The sequence below is a fragment of the Trachypithecus francoisi genome, unplaced genomic scaffold (genome assembly GCF_009764315.1).
Source record: "Trachypithecus francoisi isolate TF-2019V2 unplaced genomic scaffold, Tfra_2.0 Lachesis_group1, whole genome shotgun sequence".
NCBI classification, from domain to species: domain Eukaryota; kingdom Metazoa; phylum Chordata; class Mammalia; order Primates; family Cercopithecidae; genus Trachypithecus; species Trachypithecus francoisi.
This window is the reverse complement of record NW_022681454.1, coordinates 149364757-149381902: the sequence shown is the minus strand read 5'-3', so window position 1 is coordinate 149381902 and position 17146 is coordinate 149364757. Positions and strand designations below refer to the sequence as shown.

At 39.2% G+C, this 17146-nt stretch overlaps 1 pseudogene; it reads left to right on the top strand.

Moving 5' to 3' along the window:
• The first annotated feature begins 1126 nt into the window (after positions 1–1126).
• Positions 1127–7935, top strand: LOC117084962 (annotated as a pseudogene).
• The last annotated feature ends 9211 nt before the right edge of the window (positions 7936–17146 follow it).

Genomic DNA, 17146 nt, shown 5'->3' with positions numbered 1-17146 from the left:
AAAAGGACTGTCAAAATGGTTATTAAATCACAAAGAATGTGAATGCCCACAAACAGACAATTCTTTTCATCCAGGCTGCAAGAAAGAAATCTATAACTGAAAGATAAGAAAATTTGGAAATGGGGCTATATGTAATATATTAAATTTTATATCAAGAATTGTGCATGTTTATAACCAAAAAAATTTCTATACCAAAGATAAGAAGGGGGTGTGATGATTTCAGTTATTCAGGCTGATTATTATTGGTAATGAAAAAGAGTGTTTTAAAATGAAAAATATTTAGAATAATAGCTTTTTTCCCCCTTGTGGTCTATCTTCACTTGTAGGATATAGCTGAAATACTTTGTCTTAGAGATAATTCTTATTTTCTTTGAATACAAGCCTGTTATGTATTTTTTCCTTCATGAATCTATCCTTAGATGACTTAATCACTGCTGCTGTTTTATTTGCTTCTTTTAATGAGGGAAGAAATACACGGAAGGAGCAGAAAATTGTTGTCGGACGAATGGGTGCCTGTGACTTGCCAGGCCCTAGGACAGGTGTGGCAGGGCATACAAGATGACTGAGTCCTTGTATCCCAGCAGTTTGTAAAGGAGCCAGTGCTGGCTGGAGCCATGTTGGAGCCCAAGGCTCAGAAAGAATCAGTAATACTGATCCTGTATTTATTTTAAATTCTGATATTTTGTTTAACATCAATTTTTTGCATTATCTTGATTTGTTAAAACATTTATTTAAAATATTATATTATATACAATTAGAAAATGGAGTTATTCAATATGTACTAAATATGGTACCGTTCTGCAAGATACATTTTATAAAGGTGGGGGAATGTTCTAGATGAAAAGGGTCTAAAGAGACAACTAAATGCAATGAGTGAAACTTGATTAGATACTGATTTGAAAATACTGGGTTACTGAGTTATTTGGCATCCCCTTAAAATTTGCAACTCAAGTAAGTGCCTCACTTGCCTCCCGCTGGCCCCAGCCCTGGAAAGAGCACCAGGGGCAGGATGAACCATGGGTGGAGGTGCCTGTGGGAATGAACACACATCTGGTTAGGGTGAGAGTGATCAGCAAAGCTTCCAGAAGAAGCTTTACAGGATGAGTAGGATTTCTACCTGTCGGAGATGGCTGACGGGAGAAGGAGGCCCATGTGGAAAGAGGGCCTCTCAAGCAGAAAGAACATGGACAAGGGCATCAGCGGTATAGGCTTCAGTCAATCTGGGATGGGATGTACATAAGGTAGTAATGGGAGAAAAGGCGGAAAAGAAAGGTTTAGACCCTTCTGTGAGCTCCCTTTTTAATTCAGCAGGCAATTAATGTGCAGCCACTGAAATTTCTTTGATTTTAAATGAAAATGCATTTTAAAATGTTTTCCGAAATTGTTTTCAGGCACTTTCATAAAATGTAGTTTAAATCTTAACGTGTATTGTTGCTACGGTTTAAGATAGATGCCTCTTCAAATCCCTTGTAAAGTGCTGTAAGTGGAAGTAGGATATCAGAAATTTAGAAGCAAGTACATTCTGTCCCCTCCAGCTTTTTAGAGTATTGAATTATAATTGATATACAGTAAATTGCACATATTAAAAATGTACAACTTAGTAGTTTTGATGTATGTATAGAACTGTGGAACCATCATCACAATCAAATAATGCACATATCACCCCGGTGAATTTCCTCAGAGCAATCCACTTTTCCTTCCTTTCCCCACTCTGCCTCTTTCCCATATAACCATTGATCTGCTTTCTGTCACTATAGATTAATTTGCATTTTCCAAAATGTTACATATATGGAATTCTGCAATATGTACTGTGTATGCTATAATCTATAAGATGCTTCTTTTTTCAAAAGTTGGAAGAATGCTCCAGATTAAAAGATTAAAGAAATAAAAGAAAAAAAGCAAATGCAATGGGTGCAACTTGATTGAATGTTGGTTTGCAAACACTGTTGACACTACTAGGGAAAATTTGAATAGGATTGAATACAAAGTGACAATAAGGAATCATTGTTAATTTCCTTGGGTGTAAAAATTGTATTACTTTTTATGTAGGAGCCTAGCCTAATGTTGCATTTTGAAGCATTTAGGGGTAAAGTGTCACAGTTTATATAATTTATGTTTAAATGGTTCCGAAAAATATCTAAATAAAGCAATATGGAAACACTTTAACAACTGTTGAATCTATATAATAGGAATATGGGTTTTCTACATAGTAGGACTAGTTCAACTTCTCTGTATGTTTGAACTATTTAAGAATAAAAGTCGGGAGGAAAATAGGACAGAAAATTAAAAATCGGGACTGTCCTGGAAAATGTAGGCTATAGTCAATCACCAAGTCCTTTTCCTACCAGTGTCTACCTTCTCACTGGTATCTTCTGAATATTCAATCTCAGCACTTCACACCTGATTTAGAATAAGCATATACTCTAAATAAAAGTAATAATAAATATCGACTTTCACCTCACATCATATACAAAAAGTAACTTAAATTTGATCATAGGGCCTACATGCAAAAGCTAAAAATACAAAATATTAGCTGGGCATGGTGGCTCGTGTCTGTAATCCCAGCTACTCAGGAGGCTGAGGCAGGAGAATCCCTTGAACTTGGGAGGCGGAGGTTGCAGTGAGCCGACATCGTGCCACGGCACTCCAGCATGGGCGACAGAGCAAGACTGTCTCAAAACAAACAAACAAACAAAACCTGTAAAATTTCTAGAAGAAAACAGAAAGAAAAATCTTAGTGACTATGGGTTTGGCAAAGATTTCTTAAATATAACACAAAAAGCTTGGACTATAAAAGAAAGAAAATCAATCAGTTGGGCTTTATAAAATTAAAATGCAAATTAAAACCACAGGGAGATACCATCACACACCTGATAGAATGGATAATAGTAAAAAGACTGACCAAACTAAGGATTGATGAGAATGTGGATTTCTGGTGGGCATGTAAAATGATACTTTGAAAAACAGTTGAACCATTTCTTTAAAAATTACACACATACCTGCCAGATGTAACTGTCTATGAATACTTATGCAGCCATTCAACCCTTAGGTTTTTCACTCAAGAGAAACGAAAGCAAAAGTCGAAAGAAACATGAGTTTACAAATGTTCCTAGTAGCTTTATTTGTAATATCCCCAAACTGGAAACAACTCGAATATCCATCGACAGGTGAACAGATAAACAAATTGGGGTATACCCACACAATGGAACTCAGCAATGAAAAACAAACAAACAAACAAACACCCCGTTGATACAGGAGAGAAAAAAAACCAACTCAAAATAATTATGCTAAGTGAAAAAATCCTGACAAAAATGATTTGTCCAATTATTTCCTTGTGATGATGTTTAACTTACACCTCTGTTTTGGAAGTTAGGCCTGAAGGCTTGATTTATTTTTGGCAAGAATACTTCCTAGATCATGCTGGGTCCTTCATATTGTATCACACGAGGAGGTAAATAGGCTGTTTCACTGTGTGATACTAAATTTGATCGTGTGTTTAAGGTGGTGATTGCTAGATCTCTCTTCTGTGAAGGTATATTTTTTCCTTAGCAATTAGCAAGCAATCTGTGTGCTGTGCTTTAACCACAAGTGAATATCTTGTTTGGCATTAACCTTTTCCTAACAGTTTTAGCGTCCATTGGTAATCCTTGGCTAAACTGATTATTCCGTTGTTTGTTTGTTTGTTTTTTAAAAGTGGATTGATTTTAAAAATTCTGTTACTTCTTCTCAATGCATTAGCTGTTTTCTTCTTAGTCAATTGAAACCGAAAAGTTTTTGAAAGGAACAACTTTTTCATGTTTGATTCCCTTGGCAAATTCATAGTGGCTAGGCACGGTGGCTCACGCCTATAATCCCAGCACTTTGGAAGGCCAAGGCAGGTGGATCACTTGAGATCAGGAGTTTGAGACCAGCCTGGGCAATATGGTGAAACCTTGTCTCTACCAAAAATACAAAAAATTAGCTAGGCATGGTGGTGTGTACCTGTGGTTCCAGCTACTCAGGAGGCTGAGGTGGGAAGATTGCTTGAGCTCAGGAAGCAAAGGTTGCAGTGAGCCAAGATCACACTAAAAAAGGAGAGAGAGAAAGAAAGACAAAAGAAATAGAAATAGAATAGAATGTCAGGTAGAAGTAAAAGAAAGCAGCTGAAGAGGAAGGGTAATGATAAGGAAGGGTGACAAAGCTATTTTAGACAGGAAGTCATTGGAACATGTATAGCTGATAGCCATCAGTGCCCTGCCCACATCCCCCAGATCCCTTGGGACTATCTAGTAAAAGCTAGTGTTATTGAAAGCACCTGTGACTTTCTGCCTGTGGCCCAAAGGCTTTTCTCTGTCTATGGGGCAGGTCCATGCTGGGGGAACAGCTCTTACTCAAGGGCAAATGGGAGTTGAAAGACAAATACCCCAACTTTCCTGCAGTCCCTGGGTGGAAAAATTTTGATTTGTATTCCACATCTCCCAGAGGTTTTTGGTGGGATTGAGCCCCAATTGTTCTCAGTGGGTAACCTGGCAATTAAATATTCTGCTGGCCTCTTTCCTTTGCTAGCTCATGTCTCCACTTCTCTACTAGTTCTTCCTGGTACATTTTACACTTCAAACTTACCACTTGTACTCAAATCCTTAGTTTTGGAGGAACCTAGCCTAAGTCAGTAAATCTTAGCAGTGGCCCAAGGCAGGAGACCCTCAGAATGAGATTCTAGCATTGGATCACTTGCTGGCCAACAGAGCAGGTCAACAGAAATCCCATCATTGTTAGTAAGTGGGGCAGTAATGATCTCTGGAGTGCTATAGCATCACTATTACTATGAGTCTTGCCTGTGATTAACTGGGGTAGTGTGTAGGTGGCGGGGGAAATGCACTGGCTGATAGAGTAGCTCTTGAACTGAAAGATACAGGGACAATGATAATTATGAGAACTGTGGAGCTGGTTGGTTGTTGTTAACTGCTAGAGAAGCCACAAAGGAAGGAAATAGCAGGCTCAGATGAGGTAATCATTGACTTAGTGCACGAGTTAAAAGCCAGAAATCTTTCATGGCATCACTTAAAGGGAGTCTCATCTGTAGACAGAGGGTATAATGAGCTGAAGAATAAGACCCCAAGTTTGATCTTAAATACAACAGAGCTAAAAAGGAGGCTGGCTTCACAGTCCACCAACCAACTAACTTTCTTTCTTTCTTTCTTTCTCTCATTTTTTCTTTCTTTCTTTTTTTCTTTCTTGGTCTAACTTTGCCACCTAGGCTGGAGTGCAGTGGTGCCAACACGCCTCACTGCAGCCTCAACCTCCTGGGCTCAAGTGATCTATCTACTCTCACCTCAGGCCTCCAGGTAAATGGAACTATAGGCATGCACCACCATGCTCAGCTAATTTTTTTTTTTCATAGAGACGAGGTTTCACCATGTTGCCAAGCTAGTCTCCAACTCCTGGCTCAAGCAATCCACCCACCTCAGCCTCCTAAAGTGTTGGGATTACAGGTGTGAGCCACTGTGCCCAGCCCCCAAATTTCTAATGCTAAAGTAAGGGACCTGAAAAAGAAGGAGAGGGACCCTGAGAGTTCCAATGGAGATATTTGGGTGGATGGGCTCGAGGACCTTAAAACCCCAGATTCCTCTTAAAACTCAGAGTGAGAATACTCTGGAACCTTTCTCCTTGCTAGGAGAAATCAGACTTCTATTGCTCAGAGACTATGCCAAGGTCTCATGTAGCAAGGGCAAATGCCTTGCAGGACGATGCTTGTTTCTAAGATCCATCCCTACCTCTCTTCATTGCTTCTAGACCAATAGTGAGAAATCTTATTATGAGTCGAGCAAGGAAATACTGTTATATGAAGAAAGGGGTATATGAAGAAAGGGGTTATTCACCAAAAGCGCTGCAAAACCTGGCAAATATGTACTAGCAGGAAGTGGGAGAACTTGCCTGGAAATGAATCTTAAAGGTGCCAAATCAGGGAGGGCAGAATGTAAGACTGACTAGGGGACAGTTTGTTAATACAGGTGTATTATTCAGTGACACGGGACTCACTCTCCTGGTAGAATGCCTAGAACTGTACCTAATACATTGCAGAAATAGCTCCTTGAAACTTGAAAATAATGATAAGATGGAGATGCTGGAACCTCTTAGAAGAGAGATGAAGAAGAGGTCAGCAAGTTCAAAGAGATTAGAAGTAAGGATGCATTTTTTTTTTTTTGAGACAGGGTTTCACTCTGTCATCCAGGCTAGAGTGCAGTGGCACAATCTCAGTTCTCTGCAGACTCAACTTCCTGGGCTCAAGCGATCCTCCCACCTCAGCCCTCTGAGTAGTTGGAACTACAGGCATGCACTACCATGCTCAGCTAAGTTTTGTATTTTTTGTAGAAATGGTGTTTTTCCATGTTGCTCAGGCTGGTCTTGAACTTCTGGGCTCAAGCGATCTGCCCACCTCAGCCTCCCAAAGTGTTGGGATTACAGGTGTGAGCCACCACACCTGGCCAAGAATGCATTTACTATGTAATACCAGAGAACCCACCAGCCAACAATGTTTCTTGGGAGGTCCTAGAGGACACTCCCTTACTAAAGTGATAAACAATATGCTAAGATATTCTGAGAAGCTCAGAACTGCTTGTCCTCTAGATCGAGATTGATGGTAAGAAATGTACCAGAGTAAATGGGAATAACAGAATTCTGGAGGCTAGGTCGGTGGTACTAGACCATCAGAGGCCCTGGGGATATAATGATGGTTACGTGTATCAGCCTGAATAAGTTAGGAACCTAATATTGAGTAGGAAACAAGTGAGTCCCAGAATAACACATGAATCATTTAGATTTTAAAAACATGCAAAATGCCTTTTGGCTCTCTGAGCAGCAAGAATAAGTCCCTCACAAAAGGCAGCAAAAGGGGAACCAAGAAGAAAGTGGTTGATCTATTTTCTTTTTTTTTTTTTTTTAATTTTTGAGATGGAGTCTTGCTCTGTCACCAGGCTGGAGTCCAGTGGCGTGATCTTGGCTCACTGCAACATCTGCCCCCTGAATTCAAGCGATTCTCCTGCCTCAGCCTCCCGAGTAGCTGGGACTACAGGCAAGCGCCACCATGCCCAGCTACTTTTTGTATTTTTAGTAGAGATGGGGTTTCACCATGTTGGCCTGGATGGTCTCGATCTCTTGACCTCGTGATCCACCCACCTTGGCCTCCCAAAGTGCTGGGATTGCAGGCGTGAGCCACCATACCCAGCCTAGTTGATCTATTTTCTAAGAAAGACTGGTAGGATGTGAAAGCACCTGCTATATTCAATATAAGAAATATTGGAGAGACACTAGTCACCAGGACTGAAGGAACCAAAATTGCATCAGATGGCCTCAAGCGTCGTGTGTTTGAAGTGAGTCTTGCTGATCTGCAAAATTATGAAGTTGCATTTGAAACTTCAAGCTGATTACTAAAGATGTTCAGGGAAAAAACTGCCTAACTTCCATGGCATGGATCTTAACCTGTGGCAGAATGTGTTCCGTGGTCAAAAAATGGCAGACAGGATTGAAGCTCATGTTGATGTCAAGACTACTGATGGTTACTTGCTTTGTCTATTCTGTGTTGCTTTTATTAGAAAACGTAACAATCAGATCCGGAAGACCTCTTACATTCAGCACCAACAGGTCTGCCAAATCTGGAAGAAGACGATGGAAATCATGACCCGAGAGGTACAGACAAATGACTTGAAAGAAGTGGTCAATAAACTGATTCCAGACAGCATTGGAAAAGACATAGATAAGGCTTACCAATCTATTTATTCTCTCAATGATGTCTTCGTTAGAAAAGTAAAAATGCTGAAGAAGACCAAGTTTGAATTGGGAAATCTCATGGAGCTTCATGGCAAAGGTAGCAGTTCTGGAAAAGCTACTGGAGAAGAGACAGGTGCTAAAATTGAATGAGCTGATGGATATGAACCACCAGTCCAAGAATCTGTTTAATGCTCAGACGTTTAAAATGGCAAATAAAAAGTCTTATTTGTGGGAAAAAACCATGGAAAATGAAAATTTGTGTGTGTCTCTGTGTGTGTGTGTGTGTATGTGTGTGTGTGTGTATCACAGGTGGGTAAGCACAAAACTAGAATAATGGTTACTTCTGGGAAAAAAGGGGAAAAAAATGGGGCTAGAGAGATGTATGCAGGGACTGCTAAGGTATTGGCAATATTCTCTTTTTCAAGCCAGCTGGTGAGTACATAGGTGTTCATTTTATTATTATTCTCCGTACACATGAATAACGGTTTTTTGAACATATGTAATATTTAACAAAAAATAATGCAAAGAAATAGAGCCTAACCATAGTTCTCTATGTTTGTGACTCACAGTAGAGAGTAGTAAAAGGAACTTGAGTTTCTTTGGCATTAAGTAGATCCAAATTCAAGCCACAAGGCGGTATAACCTCCGAGATGTTACAGTCTCTTAGTAATATGCTTCTCACCAGTAAAATGATTTTGGTAGCCAGCTACCCAGCAGGGTCATAGTAAGGATTAAATGAGACCATTTACATAAGTTTTATAGTCAGTGCCTGGCACCTATCAGGTGCTTAAAAATAATAGTTGCTATTCTATAACTTTGTCCATGCTTCCCAATTTTCCCCCTTTTAGAAAGCTTTCATTTTTGTCATTTCACTTCATTCAATTTAATGATTTCCTGCAAGCAAAGCATTATGTGGGTGGGCTATACTTTAATGTGTGGGATTTTTTTCTTTTTTTTTTTTTTTGTATTTTAAGTTAGTTTTCAAAATGTCATTATCTCATCTGATTCTCAATTTCAATCCTCAGTGCCTAGCACAGGTTGGAACATGGAAGGAGACAAATCTAAGCAAATGAGTGAATGTAATAGGTGGGTATTAGGGGCTGAATTGAATTCTCCTAAAATTAATATGTTGAAGTGCTAACCCCCAGTAGTTCAAAATGTAGATGTATATAGCGATAAGGTCTGTAAAGAGGTGACTAAGTTAAAATGAGGCCATGGGATGGGGCTAATCCAAGATGATTGACACCTTTACAAGGGGAAGAAACAGGAATGCACACACATATACACTAAGGGCCATTTCAAGACAGGGAGAAGGTGCACATCTCCTAGCCAAGGAGAGAGACCTCAGAGAAACCAAACCTGCCAACACCTTGATCTTGGACTTCCAGCCTCCAGAACTGTAAGACAATAAATTTCTGTTGTTTTAAACCACTTAGCCCATGGCATTTTGTTACAGCAGCCCTGGCAAGCTAATACAGTAGGGCAAGTATAATTATCCCCAATTTACAAATGTGTAAACTGAATCTCAAGGGTTGTTGTACAGTTACATGAACAGTAAGTGGGCAGAATTGGTACTTGAATCTAGGTGCCAAATTCTGGTTGTTTCCACTTCAGTCTGCTTCTTATCTAACTGTGCTATATTAAGACACATCAATCTGTATAAACTTAATTTTTTAAATTAAATGATTTTTATCAAAGTAATATAGGGGAAAACAAGAGTTTCTTATAGCAAAGAAAACCAAGTATCACTTGTCTTTCTCCTCATTTGCTATGGCTTCCTTAGAGCAACCATTTTCCACTCTTTTAGGTGTTTTTTCCTTTAGTATTTGCATCTAACATGCTTATACATATGTGTCATAATTTTTGAAATCAAGACATCATCTACTAATTTCCTACAATTAAAGATGAGTCTTTAATGATCTTAAAACTCATGCATACCCCCACCATCCCCCCCTTCATTTTAATATACTTTTATCACAATATGGATAACTTTTACTTCCATTTTGTCTCAGTTTTCTCTAGGTTAATTTTCTTTTTAACTTTTATATTAGACTTTCCTCAAACATGTGGTCATCCTTGGTTGCCCATTCATGCTTAAGAGAAAGCCTGCTTTCTGCTTTACCCTGTGTTTTGAGAGGCAATTAGTGACTTCATTTTCTGACATTTTCTGGGGTTCTGCATCAAGGATTAGCCTGACAGTGCTGGATACTGGTGCAGGAGCATAGGTTTTAGTTTCTTTTTCTCTAAGTCAGTCATTCCTTGTCCAAGTACTTTCTATCTCCTAGAATTTCCTGACAATTCTTTTCCGCTGCCATCACCTCTTCTGTTCTCTTTGTATTTTTTTTTTGTATAATTTCCATTCCTTTACTGTTATCTTAGGGGGTTTTAGGAGGAAGTGGAAACACAGGTTTACAGCCAAGAGTTTACATTTAATATTTTGACTTCTCTTGCGTTTTTATTATTAGTCAATAAATATTGGTTAGTATCAACTCAATTTAAATGAATAAAAGTATCATTGGATAACTATTTTTCCAGTTGCCTCTGCCAAACTTTCTTTTACACTGAAAACCTCAGTTGGTATTATTAGCAACAAGAGTAATATAATAGTTCAAACTTAAGTGTGACTTATATAAGACTTTTGTGCTTAGAGTGAGATAAGGAGGGTGTCCATGCCATCACTCTAGTGATGTTCCTGCTAAATACAAACACACTGAAATTGAGGGATATCCCACTGGGGAAGGATCTTGGTGGTGTAAGTTCCATAGCAGGACAAGGAGGGTTTATGAGTGGAGGATAGACTGCTGTACGGTGGCAGAGCCTGAGCAGGGGGAGGAGAGATCCATGCAATAGGGTGACCTGACCCAGGGTACCAGATCCCAAGCAAGGTGAAGAGGGCATCCATACTGTGGGGTGGCCTGGGTGAGCTACCAGAGCACAAGTCGAGTGAAGGGGGTGTCTACATGTGGGGATGGCCTGGCACAAGGGTCAGGGCACAGACTGAGGAGGAAGTGACACTGGGGAGGGAGCAGTGGCAGCAATGCAAGTTTGGTTAACGTACCAGGGCATGGATCAAACAAATAAATATATTAAGGTTCATGGGAGTCCAGTTTCTCACTTTGAAAGGAGTCATAAATATGGAAAGGGAGAAAGTTGGAATAATCCCTGAAGTATTGAATTAGAATTAGAATATCGGTGTGAACTCATGGAATGCAATGTTTCTGTATCCATATGACACCAATGTCAATGTTGACATGTACAGAGGTAAATGTGTATGTGAGTGTGTGTGTGTTCCCTAGTACTGTCCACTGAGACAGCTTAAGAGCTGTGAAACAAAACTGGAATCAGCAGACCTGCTCTGGTTGTTGTTGTTTACTTTTTTTTTTGTGATAGAGTCTCACTCTCATCACCTAGACTGGAGTGCAGTGGCATGATCATGGCTTACTGCAGCTTCCGCTTCCGTCTTCTGGGCTTACGTGTTCTACCAACCTCAGTCTTCTGAGTAGCTGGGACTGTAGGCACATGCCGCCATGCCCAGCTGATCGCTGTATTTTTTGTAGAGACAGAGTTTTGCCATATTGTTCAGGCTGGTCTCGAACTCCTGGGCTCAAGCAATCCATCTGCCTTGGCCTCCCAAAGTGTTGGAATTACAGGCTGAGCCATCACTCCTGGCCAGATTGTGGCATCTAAATACCATTCACCACTTAAAGGAATCAGGGCTCCTTGGTAGGGTGCCAGATTTGGCAAATGAAAATACAGTAAATATTTAGCAAAGAAGATATTATTGCATGGGACATACATGCAATATATATTTACCTGAAATTCAAATTGAACTGACTATCCTGTATTTTATTTAGCAACTTTACCCCTTGGAGAAATAAGTGATTCCAATACTGGGTCAGGAAAGGTATAAGATGAGCCAGAACACTTTTTTATGCAAGAAAAAAAGTAAATAATCAAGGAATGATGGGACAAAATGACACAGACACCAATTTAAAGGGACTCCCATTAGCCAAATATGGGACCAATTTAAGCATCAAAATAAATAAATAATAATAGTAACAGGTTATAATCCATTTAACAAAATAGGAAACCATGGGCCTAATAGAAATAAAACAATAAAATGGAAGTTTGACAATGACTTGAATATTTATCTAGATTTATCTCTACACAAAATACTTACTAATTCCATATGGACAAAATAGTAACTTCATTGTGGAGAAGCCTGGCAGATACCATTTTAATCAAGTGATTAAAGTGAACGCCATGAGTAACAGAAGGAATTAAAATTGAGCGTCAGCTGATGAGATGCAGTAAGAACGTAAAGTGATGAATATCATCGGTTTGGTGATGTTCCTGCTAAAACAAAACACGTTGAAACTGAGTGATGTTCCACAATAACTAGCTGTAATCTTCACAAGTACTGAGGTCATGGAAATAAAAGAAAAGCTGAGGAAATGTTTCAGAGAAAGGGCACCAAAGACATGTGACAATTAAATGCAACACGTATTCTAAAGTGGATCCATTATTTTTGCTATAAGGAATGTTACCGGGATAATTGATCAAATGATGGGATTTCAGGATTAGATATTATTGATTATCAAGGTCAATTGATAATTAAAAATGGATTAAAATTTAAATCAATTTAAATGGATTACAAAATCAATTTTTACTTTGTTTCTGTTTTTTTTTTTTTTTTTTTTCTTTTTTGAGACAGACTCTAGCTCTGTCTCCCAGGTTATAGTGAAATGGTATGATCTCGGCTCACTGCAACTTCTGCCTCCCAGGTTCAAGCGATTCTCCTGCCTCAGCTTCCTGAGTAGCTGGGATTACAGGTGTTTACCACCACGCCCAGCTAATTTTTGTATTTTTAGTAGGGATGGGGTTTCGTCATATTGGCAAGGCTGGTCTTGAACTCCTCGCATCAAATGGTCCTCCACCTTGGTCTCCCAAAGTGCTGGGATTAGAGGCATGAGTCACTATTCCCAGCCTAAAAAATAAATTTTAACTATTGTACTGTGTTTCTGCTGGAGAATGTCCCACATATAGGGCATGACGTTGGCAACTGACTCCCAAATGGCTCAATATAAAAGAGTGATTTGTAGTGGACTTGCAACTTTTCTGTAGGTTTCAGACTGTTTTAAAATCAATAAACATAAGGTTTAGTTTTAGTTTTAAAAGGAAATGAATGATCATTCTTATATGTGGGCCTAAAAAAGAGCTTAAAATACCACTAATAAAACATGTTTTGGCCAGGCGCAGTGGCTCATGCCTATAATCCCAGCACTTTGGGAGGCCAAGGCAGGCGGATCACCTGTCAGGAATTCGAGACTAGCCTGGCCAACATGGTAAAGCCCCATCTCTACTAAAAATACAAAAATTAGCCAGGCGTGGTGGCACGTGCCTGTAGTCTCAGCTACTCAGAAGGTTGAGGCAGGAGAATCGTTTGAACTCGGGAGGTGAAGGTTGCAGTGAGCTGAGGTCACGCCACTGCACTTCAGCCTGGGTGACAGAGTGAGACTCCATCTCCAACACACACACACATACACACACATACACACACACACACACACACCCCAAAATGTGTTTTGCAATGATGATGTACAGTACTCAAAGCCAACTATATGGAGACCACAAACTCATACATTAAAGAATGCTCCTGAAATTAAATTCCTAGAATTGTTAAACTATAAGAAGCCAAAAAGGAGACTCAACATATTACTGATATTTGTATGCAAAGCATTGGGGGGAAAATTGCCATTTAAAAGAAAAACCAATGGCAGTTACTTCTGGGATTTAGAAAGTGGCATTTCATCTCTGAGGTAGATGGTCCTTTTGTTTAATAAAAACATCTTTAAGGATGTGTCAGACACTGGTAATTTTCTACCCTATCACTATTTTTCCTGCTTCCCTTATTAACAGAACTCAAACTTCACTTTGGGCAACAATACTTGGGGTCTTCTCAGCCTTCATTAGAGCTGGGTATGGCCTTAAAGCACCACTCTAACAAGGAGAGCTAAACAGAATTGTGCTGGGAATATTCGGTAAATAATCAGTGTGGATGTGACTCCGGAGGATCTGCAGATTATTTGTGAGTCATCAAGTAACGGGTTTGATGATAAAAGTTAATACAATATGGATGACAATAAATATGGCAAAGGAAGAGAAATAGCCTCAGTATACGATGGTATTATGAGCATTATGGTGTATGACCATACATTGTAATGTTCAATGCTTCTGTATTTTTTTTTTTTTTTTTGAGACAGGATCTCATTCTGTTGCTCAGGCTGGAGTGCAGTGGCATGATCACGGCTCACTGAAGCCTCAACCTCCCTGGGTCAGGTAATCCTTCTACCTCAGTCTCTCGAGTGGCTGGGACTACAGGTTTGTGCCACCACACCCAGCTAATTTTTGTATTTTTTGTAGAGATGGGGTTTCACCATTTTGCCCAGGCTGGTCTCGAATTCCTGGGCTCAATCAATCCGCCTGCCTTGGCCTCCCAAAGTGCTGGGATTACAGGAGTGACTCGCCACGCCAGGCCAAGTTTCTGTATTTTTAAAAACTGCCATAATGAAAATTTGAAAAATGACAAATAGGATTGAAGGTTTCTAGAATGCCATTTGTTTATCCTGAGAATGCAAGCAGTGACTCATTTATTTGTAGATCACATCCTCAGAAAATATAGATCAAATAATTTTATTTTAAATTTTTCGAGATGGAGTTTTGCTCTTGTTGCCCAGGTTGGAGTGCAATGGTGCGATCTTGGCTCATTGCAACTTCCTCCTTCCGGGTTCAAGTGATTCTTCTCTATCAGCCTCCCGAGTAGCTGGGATTACAGGCATGCACCACCACACCCAGCTAATTTTTGTATTTTTAGTAGAGATGGGGCTTCACTATGTTGGCCAGGCTAGTCTCGAACTCCTGAGGTCAAGTGATCCACCTGCCTTGGCCTCCCAAAGTGCTGGGATTACAGGCGTGAGTCACCGTGGCTGGCCTAGATTAAATAATTTTAGATGGTAGTGGCTAGGGCCAAGTACTGAGTCTGGCACATTCTAGGTATCAGACTATGCTCCATGAAGGGAGGGACAAGGTCTTTTTTTTCCTCTTCTCATCACTGTATGTTCAGTACTTTGCTCTGATGTTAGAAAATAGTAGATGATAGTAAAATTTTATTAACTCAATACTGCCTTTTGGAAGTTAAAACAAAAAATATACCAATAATATTTATAAAGCTGGTCCCTTTGGGAACTCCCTATTGTTAATTCAATAATTTAACTTTGAATTTCGAGCCAGAACATTTTAAAGCCTTTGCTCTATAAGTTTAGTTACATTTAAGCCTACTTTAATATTTTTATGAAGTTATTTTTAATTCTGTTTTACTCAATTTTTAATTTGAAAAATATCTGGATTTTATTGATAAAAATATTTCATGACTATTTATGACAAAACCAACTGGCTTGTATCCTGAAGGATTCCTCTAAAGCTAAAGGTTATGTTTTCAATGATTATACGTGATTCAAAGTTATTTCATTTTGTATTAAAACCAGTGGTCATCTATCATTAATCTTCAGAATTAATCTTTTTGCAAACCCAGATGATCAGAAACGTAACACAGGGGAAATCTCATCATTAGTCTGTAAGTTTTCCAGGTTGATTTGTATTTTAATTATTTTATTTTATTTATTTTATTATTTTATGAGAAAGTCTCACTCTGTCACCCAGGCTGGAGTGCCCTGGCACGATCTTGGCTCACTGCAAAATCTGCCTCCTGGGTTCAAGCAATTCTCATACTTCAGCCTCCTGAGTAGCTGGGATTACAGGTGCAAGCCACCACACCCAGCTAATTTTTGTATTTTTAGTAGAGATGGGGTTTCACAATTTTAGCTAGGCTGGTTTCGAACACCTGACCTCAAGTGATCTGCCCACCTCAGCCTCCCAAAGTGCTGGGATTACAGAAATGAGCCACTGTGCCTGGCCTATTCTTGTATTTTAAAATATCATTAAATTCTGAGAGCCTCCAACATTTTTACAGTGCTATGAAATTATTAAGAAACTCATTACCAAATCCAAAGGCATTCCTGCAACATTTGACACTTCCATTTGGTAAAACTCTTTTCTCAGTTATTAAGGAAGTATGGTGATTCTTTGAAGAAGCAATAGGGACCAGTGACAGATTGGCCATAAGGGATAAAGGAGAGAGTGGAGAAACTTTATGTTTTTAAAGCAAGTTTTCTTCCATTTAATCCATTTTTAGTGCTACTATTTATATTAATCTTTATTTATTTATTTATTTATTTATTTATTTATTTATTTATTGAGACAGAGTTTCGCTCTTGTTGCCCAGGCTGGAGTGCAATGGCACAATCCTGGCTCACCGCAACCTCTGCCTTCCGGGTTCAAGCGATTCTCTTGCCTCAGCCTCCCGAGTAGCTAGGATTACAGGCATGCACCACCATGCCTGGCTAATTTTGTATTTTTAGCAGAGACAGGGTTTCTCCATTTTGGTCAGGCTGGTCTTGAACTCCCGACCTCAGGTGATCCACCTGCCTCGGCCTCCCAAAGTGCTGGGATTACAGACATGAGCCACTGTGCCTGGCCTAATCTTTAACTTTTAAAAAATTTATTTCTATTTGTATCAATATTAATCTGATCCTAAAGCTGTGAGGCTTAAAATAAACCTTATTCAATTGTAGAATAAGAGGTCTGCCATGTGGAAATGAACAATACTCTACGGACCTTGGGAATTAATTTACCTTACTGTTCCAGAAGACAGAGTCAGAGTGACACAATGACAAGCGTACCATATTTGAAGACTTGTGGTGGAGTCCGGGCTTCCCATTTACTTGCCCTTCTGACTCTGGGTAAGTCAATTTCTCTGGGTCTCACCTTCCTCCAGTTTTAAAATATCACTGATTCTAAACAAAGAACTGAGAGATAAGAAATTAATGAAAATAATAAAATGCAGAATGTTGGGAAAATATGCCAGGCAGTGACACCAGTGTTGTGTATTTGGTGTTAATGAGTGAAATTTAAAAAAACAAAATCCATAAATTGTAGCAGGAATGTTAGTAGTAAAGAAAAAGCCCTTGTGACTTTTAAAAAATCAATGAACCTGGGAAATGAAAAGAATATGTGCAGGGAAAATTTTTTTTTGCATAATTGCCTTAAGAAAAATACAAAGCAACAAAAACAAAGTTTAGTTACACAGATTCAAGAGAATTAAAATTGCCTTTATATTCTTGGAGGAAACTAAAATACAACAAAAATAAAAGCCACCATGAAGGATTGCTGGCGATAGTCTAATAGTTGAAAAATTGCATGATTTTGGATGGTAAAGAAAAAAAAAGCGCTGTAGGCCACCTTTTAAGAAGTTTATTAGCTGGGTGTGGTGGTGCATCCTTGT